Genomic DNA, 7,305 nt, shown 5'->3' on the forward strand with positions numbered 1-7,305 from the left:
CGTTGAAAAAGATGATGAAAGTTGTTGGGTCATAGATCAAACCACTAAATACCTGGTAATCCTCGGCCCCAGCTTAATCATGGAAAGGCCCAGGCCTAATAAGGATCTGAGACCTTCCAACCGAGACCCATGGGCTCCGAGACCCTTAAGCCGAGACCGTTAAGTCCGAGACTAACTCAGGACACACAGGTCTTGGCTACATGGATAACTCGGGTATCTTAAAAGATACTGCCTTTAACAGATAAATTATCCAATTTATTCAAAAGCTACCATATCTATTTAAAATGAAAATCAATTATATTATCCAACAATCATTTACAAATGTTTAAATCAACTGATACATGAACGACCAAATTCTATGATCTTGATCCTTTAAGATCTCGGAGAGGAGGATCACCCAAATCCCTTGTCAGTAGCTGCATCGCAAAAACTCAGGGAAGAGGCTATGGCATTCTATCAAACATTAACTTAGCAAATTAAAAATTTTCCCCCACCCACACCAATACTTCAGGTCGTCCGTGGTGTTCAGGTCATCCAAGTCATTACCATTGAACTTAATCCATATTCACGGTATTCTTATACTTGCCTGAAAACCACTTCAGGAGAGAAACCACTTCGAGAAACTACACACAGAGAAACCACTTAGAGAAATGGAGAGTATCAAGAAAATAGAAATGAGCAACGTTGAAAAAGATGTTGAAAGTTGTTGGGTCATAGCTCAAACCACTAAATACCCGGTAATCCTCGGCCCTAGCTTAATTATGGAAATGCCCAAGCCCAATAAGGATCCGAGACCCATGGAATCCGAGCCCTTAAGCCAAGACCATTAAGTCCGAGACTAACTCGGGACACACAGGTCTCAGTTACAAGGATAACTCGGGTATCTTAAAAGATACAACCGTTACCAGATAAATTATCCTATTTTTTCAAAAGCTGCCATATCTATTTAAAATGCAAATCAAATATATTATCCAACAATCTACAAATGTTTAAATCAAGTGATACATGTAACGACCAAATCCTATGATCTTGATCCCCTAAGATCTCGGAGAGGAGGATCACCCAAATCCCTTGTCAATAACTGCATCGCAAAAACTCAGGGAAGAGGCTATGGCATTCTATCAAATATTAACTTAGCAAATTAAAAATTTCTCCCCACCCACACCAGTACTTCAGGTCGTCAATGGTGTTCAGGTCGTCCAAATCGTTACCATTGAACTTAATCCCTATTTACGGTATTCTTATACTTGCCTGAAAACCACTTCGAAAGAGAAACCACTTAGAGAAATTGAGAGTATCAAGGAAATAGAAATGAGCAACGTTGAAAAAAATAATGAAAGTTTTTTTGTCATAGATCAAACCACTAAATACCCGGTAATCCTCGGCCCCAGCTTAATCATTGAAAGGCCCACGCCCAGGCCCAATTAGGATCCGAGGCCCACATATCCGAGACCCGTGGGATCCGAGACCTTCCAATCGAGACCCATGGGATCCGAGACCCTAAAGCCGAGACCGTTAAGTTCGAGACTAACTCAAGACACACAGGTCTCGGCTACATGGATAATTCCGGTATCTTAAAAGATACAGACGTTAACAGATAAATTATCCTATTTATTCAGAAGCTGCCATTTCTATTTAAAATGCAAATCAAATATATTATCCAACAATCATTTACAAATGTTTAAATCATGTGATTCATGCAACAACCAAATCCTATGATCTTGATCTCCTAAGATCTTAGAGAGGAGGATCACCCAAATCCCTTGTCAGTAACTGCATCGCAGAAACTAAGGGAAGAGTGATTCGCTGGTGAAGGGACTTCCACTACTTGATGCCTATAAAAGACAGATAATCTCTCCATAAGGGGGTAAGCGCAACTTTGCCATTAAATTCTTCATTTGTTGCTTATTCTCTTTCCCATTCTAACTTAAGTATCGGAGTGTCCCCGTCGGCTCACCCCGGTCTCTTCGATCATTCTTTCTTCTTTGTTGTGTAGTCAAATCACTCGTGTGTTTGGTCAACTCAGACTCGGTAGACATCCCAGGTCATCATAAGGAAAATTGTGTATCAACAAAAGAGAATATAGTAGTGCACGCTTAGAATGGAGTAACGTTGAGAAAGAAGATGAAAGGGAAGATGAAGCAATTGGTGAAGTTGAAGAAATCATAGAAACAGGCCCCGTTGATGTTGATAATGGACAGGCAAGAGAAATAGGCGAGTTTGATGATCAAGGAGTGACAGGGGAAAGGTTGTTTGAGGACACAGAGGTATTGCCGTGGAAGAAACAAATCACCGTAAGGTCTATGGTGACAAGCTTCGTTTTGAGCGTTTTATTTAATTTCATTGTGTGCAAACTTAATTAGCTTAAGTCCTGGGTACATACCGTCTTTAAACGTTTTAGCAGTTATTATCGTCAAGTTTTACACTTTCATGCTTGACAGATATGGTCTGTTGAAGCAGCCTTTCACTAGGCAAGAGAATACAGTAATCCAGACCTTTCTTATTGCGTCTTCAGGAATGGCATTTAACAACACGTTCTTCTTCTTTCTTTCTTCTGCTTTTCGTTTCATGCATGCAATGTTTTGTTATCAATCTAGTGGTGTAAGTTGAGGGAAAATGTTGTAGGCTATTTTAGAAACCCTCTTAGAACTTGGGCTTGGGCTCTCTGATGTAACTTGGGCTTACTCTGGAATTGGTTGCGCCCAACACATTTTGCAAACAAAACCAAAGCTTTTAGAACATATATATTTTCGGAATTTTATGAACTGATCCTTTGATTTTTGGATTATTATAACTTTTTGATAGTTTGAAAACTAATCATATTAATCTGTTTGTAATTATTAGGTGGGATTGCAAACTATCTGCTAGCGACGACTCCTTTAATAGCTAGCCAAGGACATGAAGCAATTGCACCAATCAACTTCAAGCACCTCTCTCTTGGTTGGACGATTGGTTTCCTCTTTGCCGTGAGCTTCGTTGGCTTATTCCTTAATTTGATGCTAAAAAAGGTTATGGTTCTTATGATAATTAATATTTAATTAATCTGTATTGTGTTTTGTATTTTTCGATTCCAACTTAACTGGCCTTAAATCTTCTCACACATGCAGATAATGATCTTAAAGTACAACTTAACCTACCCCAATGGTACTGTAACTGCATCCATCATCAACAACTTCCACACACTCAAAGCAGCCGAGCTGGCAAAGTACTAAGCATTCACATAAATTGTATTAATTAATGTAATCTAATTAATATTCTTGCTCGTCTAATGCATTCATTTTCATGAATACAGGAGACAATTTAAATATATGCACTACAAAAATCGTCAGAAATTCTGACTAGAGGTTTTTGACGTGTGATTTTTGAAGTTTAGTAACGGTTAAAAGGGGGATGTCAAAAATCCCGGATTTTTGACGTGTCAAAACCGACACGTCAAAAAAAAATTTTGATGTGTCGATTTTGACACGTCAAATTTTTTTTGACGTACCAAAACCGACATGTCACAAAATTTACGTGTTTTTTTTGACGTGTCACGCTGTTTGACACGTCAAAAAATATATATAATTTTTTTTAATAAAAAATAATTACAATATTCTAATTCCTGATATTCCAATACAATAATTTCAATATTTTTAATCCACATACTTACAATCCAATATTATTCCATAATCCAATACAATCCATAATCCACATACAGAATCAACAATATCCATAATCCAATTCATACATAATTCAATTCAATACATAATACACGTCCATAATCCACATCCAATACATAATACACGTCCATAATCCACATACAATACATAATACACACCCATAATCCACATCCAATACCTAATCCAATCTAATCAAATACCTAATCCAATCCAATACATAATCCACATCTACAATACACATCCATAATACACATACATAATACACATTCATCATCCACATACATAATTCAATCCAATACGTAATACAATCCAATACATAATCCACATACATAATACACATTCATAATCCACATACATAATCCAATCCAATAGCTAATCCAATCTAATACGTAATTCAATCCAATACATAATCCAATCCAATCCAATACATAATCCACATCCATAATACACATCCATAATCCACATACATAATACACATCCGTAATCCACATACATAATCCAATCCATAATCCACATACATAATCCAATCCAATCCAATCCATAATCCAATACATAATCAAATCCATAATCTCTAATACATAATCTAATCTCTAATACATATAGCTACTAATGGTTCCAGCCCACCCATTAGCAATCACAAGAACACACTATGAGGTTCAAATAATATATATATCCAACACAACTTCATTAAACAAAATCCAATATCCAATATATATATCAAACACAACACAACTTCATTAATAATATATATCCAACATCTAATATCCAATAATATATATCCAGCGCATACTTCATTAAACAAAATTTCAACACACATACTACATTCCAACACAACACATAACAAAACATATATATACATCGAAAACACGTTCTAACACAAGGCAAAATAAATATACAATAAAACACATCTGGACTATCTACTAGACATAAGTTTTAATTAGTTTCAACAAACCTATAGTTTGATCTAACTATATACAAAACAATAAACAGTAGTATGTATACAAATAGTGATGATCAACGACGTGTGGCGCCCAACTCAACACAGTCATCCCCAACCCTTAACCTGCATTACCTGCAAATGAGTTGTGAACCAATAATAATCAATACAAAAAATCAAAATTACTATGTAATATTATGCAAATATACGTAAGTTCTAAAATGGACTGCTGTAACTAGGAGTTTCTAACAATTGTTTCTAACCGTTGTTTCTAACAGTTAACAATTGTTACAAAAACAAAATAAAATATATCATTACCTCTGTGGGACGCAAATCCAGACGTTGACCCGAACATGGCCTCGATCTGGCAGAAACGAGCGTCAATCATAGCATCTTTCTCTGCTATCTACGCTTTTTGTGCTTCAATCTGCCTCGCCATCTCTTCCATTGCACTTTTTTGTGCTGCCTGCTCTTCTTACATCACACGTCTTTCTTGTGCCCGCTCCTCTTCAAGTTCTCTAATTCTATCCGTCATTTGTGAGAACGAGGAGCTCTAAGAATTTTGAGACCGTGTCTGGGACGGTGTATAGTATGAATATATGCTGCTCCGCACCGGCAACACATTCGGACTAAGCTGACAGACCCTGCCAGCATACTCAGGCTTATTTCCATGCGCCTGAGCATACGTGTCATCAGGTGTCCACTGTACCGTCCCTTCCGTCATGGTCTTACTATTTGCCGGGTCAGTGGGCATCAATTCCTTCATCCTCTACTGTACATTAAAAAACAAATTAGCATCTCGTATAAGGAACGTTAATCATAAGTAATTTATCAAAATATATATGCTTGAGTACTTACACATCTCTCCCTGACCACGTCATTCGAATAGCCACCATCCTTCGTTGTGTGAGTAGTGACGTAACTTTTCGCTCGAGTTGGAGGAGTGCCACCCTTGGCTACGGTCTGCATAGAAAATATATCAATACAACAACAACAAAAACAAAAAAAAATTAAGAAAAACATAGACCTAAACAACCGATTTTATATATATATATACCTCTTGATATGTCGCTCTAGCGAAGCTCATCGACCCGGTGCAGTGAGGTGTGTTGTTTTTTGCTCGCAATTCCTTCATCTTGGCAGCAAACTCCTACATGTATATCAATCTTAAAATGTCAGGCCTAACCCAATTATAATTAATGAAACTAAATAATTACAATTAATTCCACTAGCCAATTGCTCCTTTTGTCTTCCTATTCAAATATATTCATATATTTCTTTACTATATGGACAATAATCAACAACGGGAGATTGATCATCACAAGCCTATGAACAAATTAAAGTAAACCAATCAAGAAGACATATTCTAAAAACACACCGGACATGCCTGATTTTTCGGGTCACACCATCTCCCCAACAAGACATTCAAGTCCTCGGCGTTGTATTTCCTAACGGCAGCCTCACCCATTCTCGCCTTCACTGAGTCTGGAGTATCGCCCTCCTTGATTTTTACCTTGCGTTTTATAGCGTGTCTCCAACTCTTCAGCTTCGAGCCCATATCTTTGAAGGCGTCTCTTTTAATCGCCTGAAGATCGTATTTAGGCGGCATGTAGAACTGAGTCTGCATATATACCAAGTAAAAATTAGGCGTATAATTGCACACATTAACAACGTTTAAAATATTGAAAAACACATGCAAAAATATGAGAAAAAATTTAACCATACCATCAAGGCGTCCCATACATCTTCCTTCGCACGGGGATGTACATGCTCTCATTCATCCCGGAGCCTAACATAAGTCCCGGCCCTTATGGCGTTGCCGGTCTCCCTTTTGAATTTCATCCCACTAAATCCTACGGGCTGCCACGCTTTATTGTACTCGCAGACAATTTTTTGCCCTGGGGGGACCTCCCACTTCTTGTTCGATGGTGGGATGTCCACCACCTGAAATTTGGGTGATGCCGTCTCCCCCGATCCCTAACACATTAATAATTGCAAATGTTAATTGTTTGAAATTTAATAGTAACTACGTAGTATTAAATTATTTGAAATTTAATATTGAAAATTTATAAATATTCAATATGGGTATTTAAAGTATATATACTTACTTATTGTCCGGAGCTGGCAAATGCCCAACTCTTCTGGAGGATCAGCGGCCTCCAGGCCCCCTAAGCCATCATCCGCGTCCTCCCCATAATACTGTGTCTCGCTATCATCCGGAGGCGATGGCTCACTGTATAGGATACTCGTGTTCAACTCAGGGGGGAACATCTTCTCTACCTCACCATGCTCACATACCCCCAACTCGCTCATGGTAGGATATTGTCTTCCAAGATCATATGAGGCATCCGTGTGGTACGGAACCTGCTGAGACCCTTCCCCATGCTCAGAAAGTAAGAGTCTATACCCCTGGTCGTCTATCTGTATGGACCCCCGTCGTCTACTCTTCCCCCTCGTACTCATATTAACCTGCAAAACACATAATATACCCAATTAATTATGTATATAATAGATAAAAAAATGCACCACAATACCCAATCAGTGTATAAAGAAATAACATTAAATACGTCAAAATAATGTGAACTATATATATTATTAATGTTTTAAATTTTTTAAAACCACATACGGATCTAAGTCTTGTTGGATGTAGTCAATGCCATCCTGCGGATCCACTTCATTATTCCTGGTCAATAGAAGCGGCTCACACTC

General features: G+C 37.8%; 1 pseudogene; it reads left to right on the forward strand.

The window, feature by feature from the left end:
- The first annotated feature begins 6,935 nt into the window (after window positions 1–6,935).
- The window catches only part of LOC132178393 (probable metal-nicotianamine transporter YSL7), a 3,174-nt pseudogene continuing 2,804 nt past the window's right edge, over window positions 6,936–7,305 (forward strand).

This window comes from Corylus avellana, chromosome ca4 (assembly GCF_901000735.1).
Source record: "Corylus avellana chromosome ca4, CavTom2PMs-1.0".
NCBI lineage: Eukaryota > Viridiplantae > Streptophyta > Magnoliopsida > Fagales > Betulaceae > Corylus > Corylus avellana.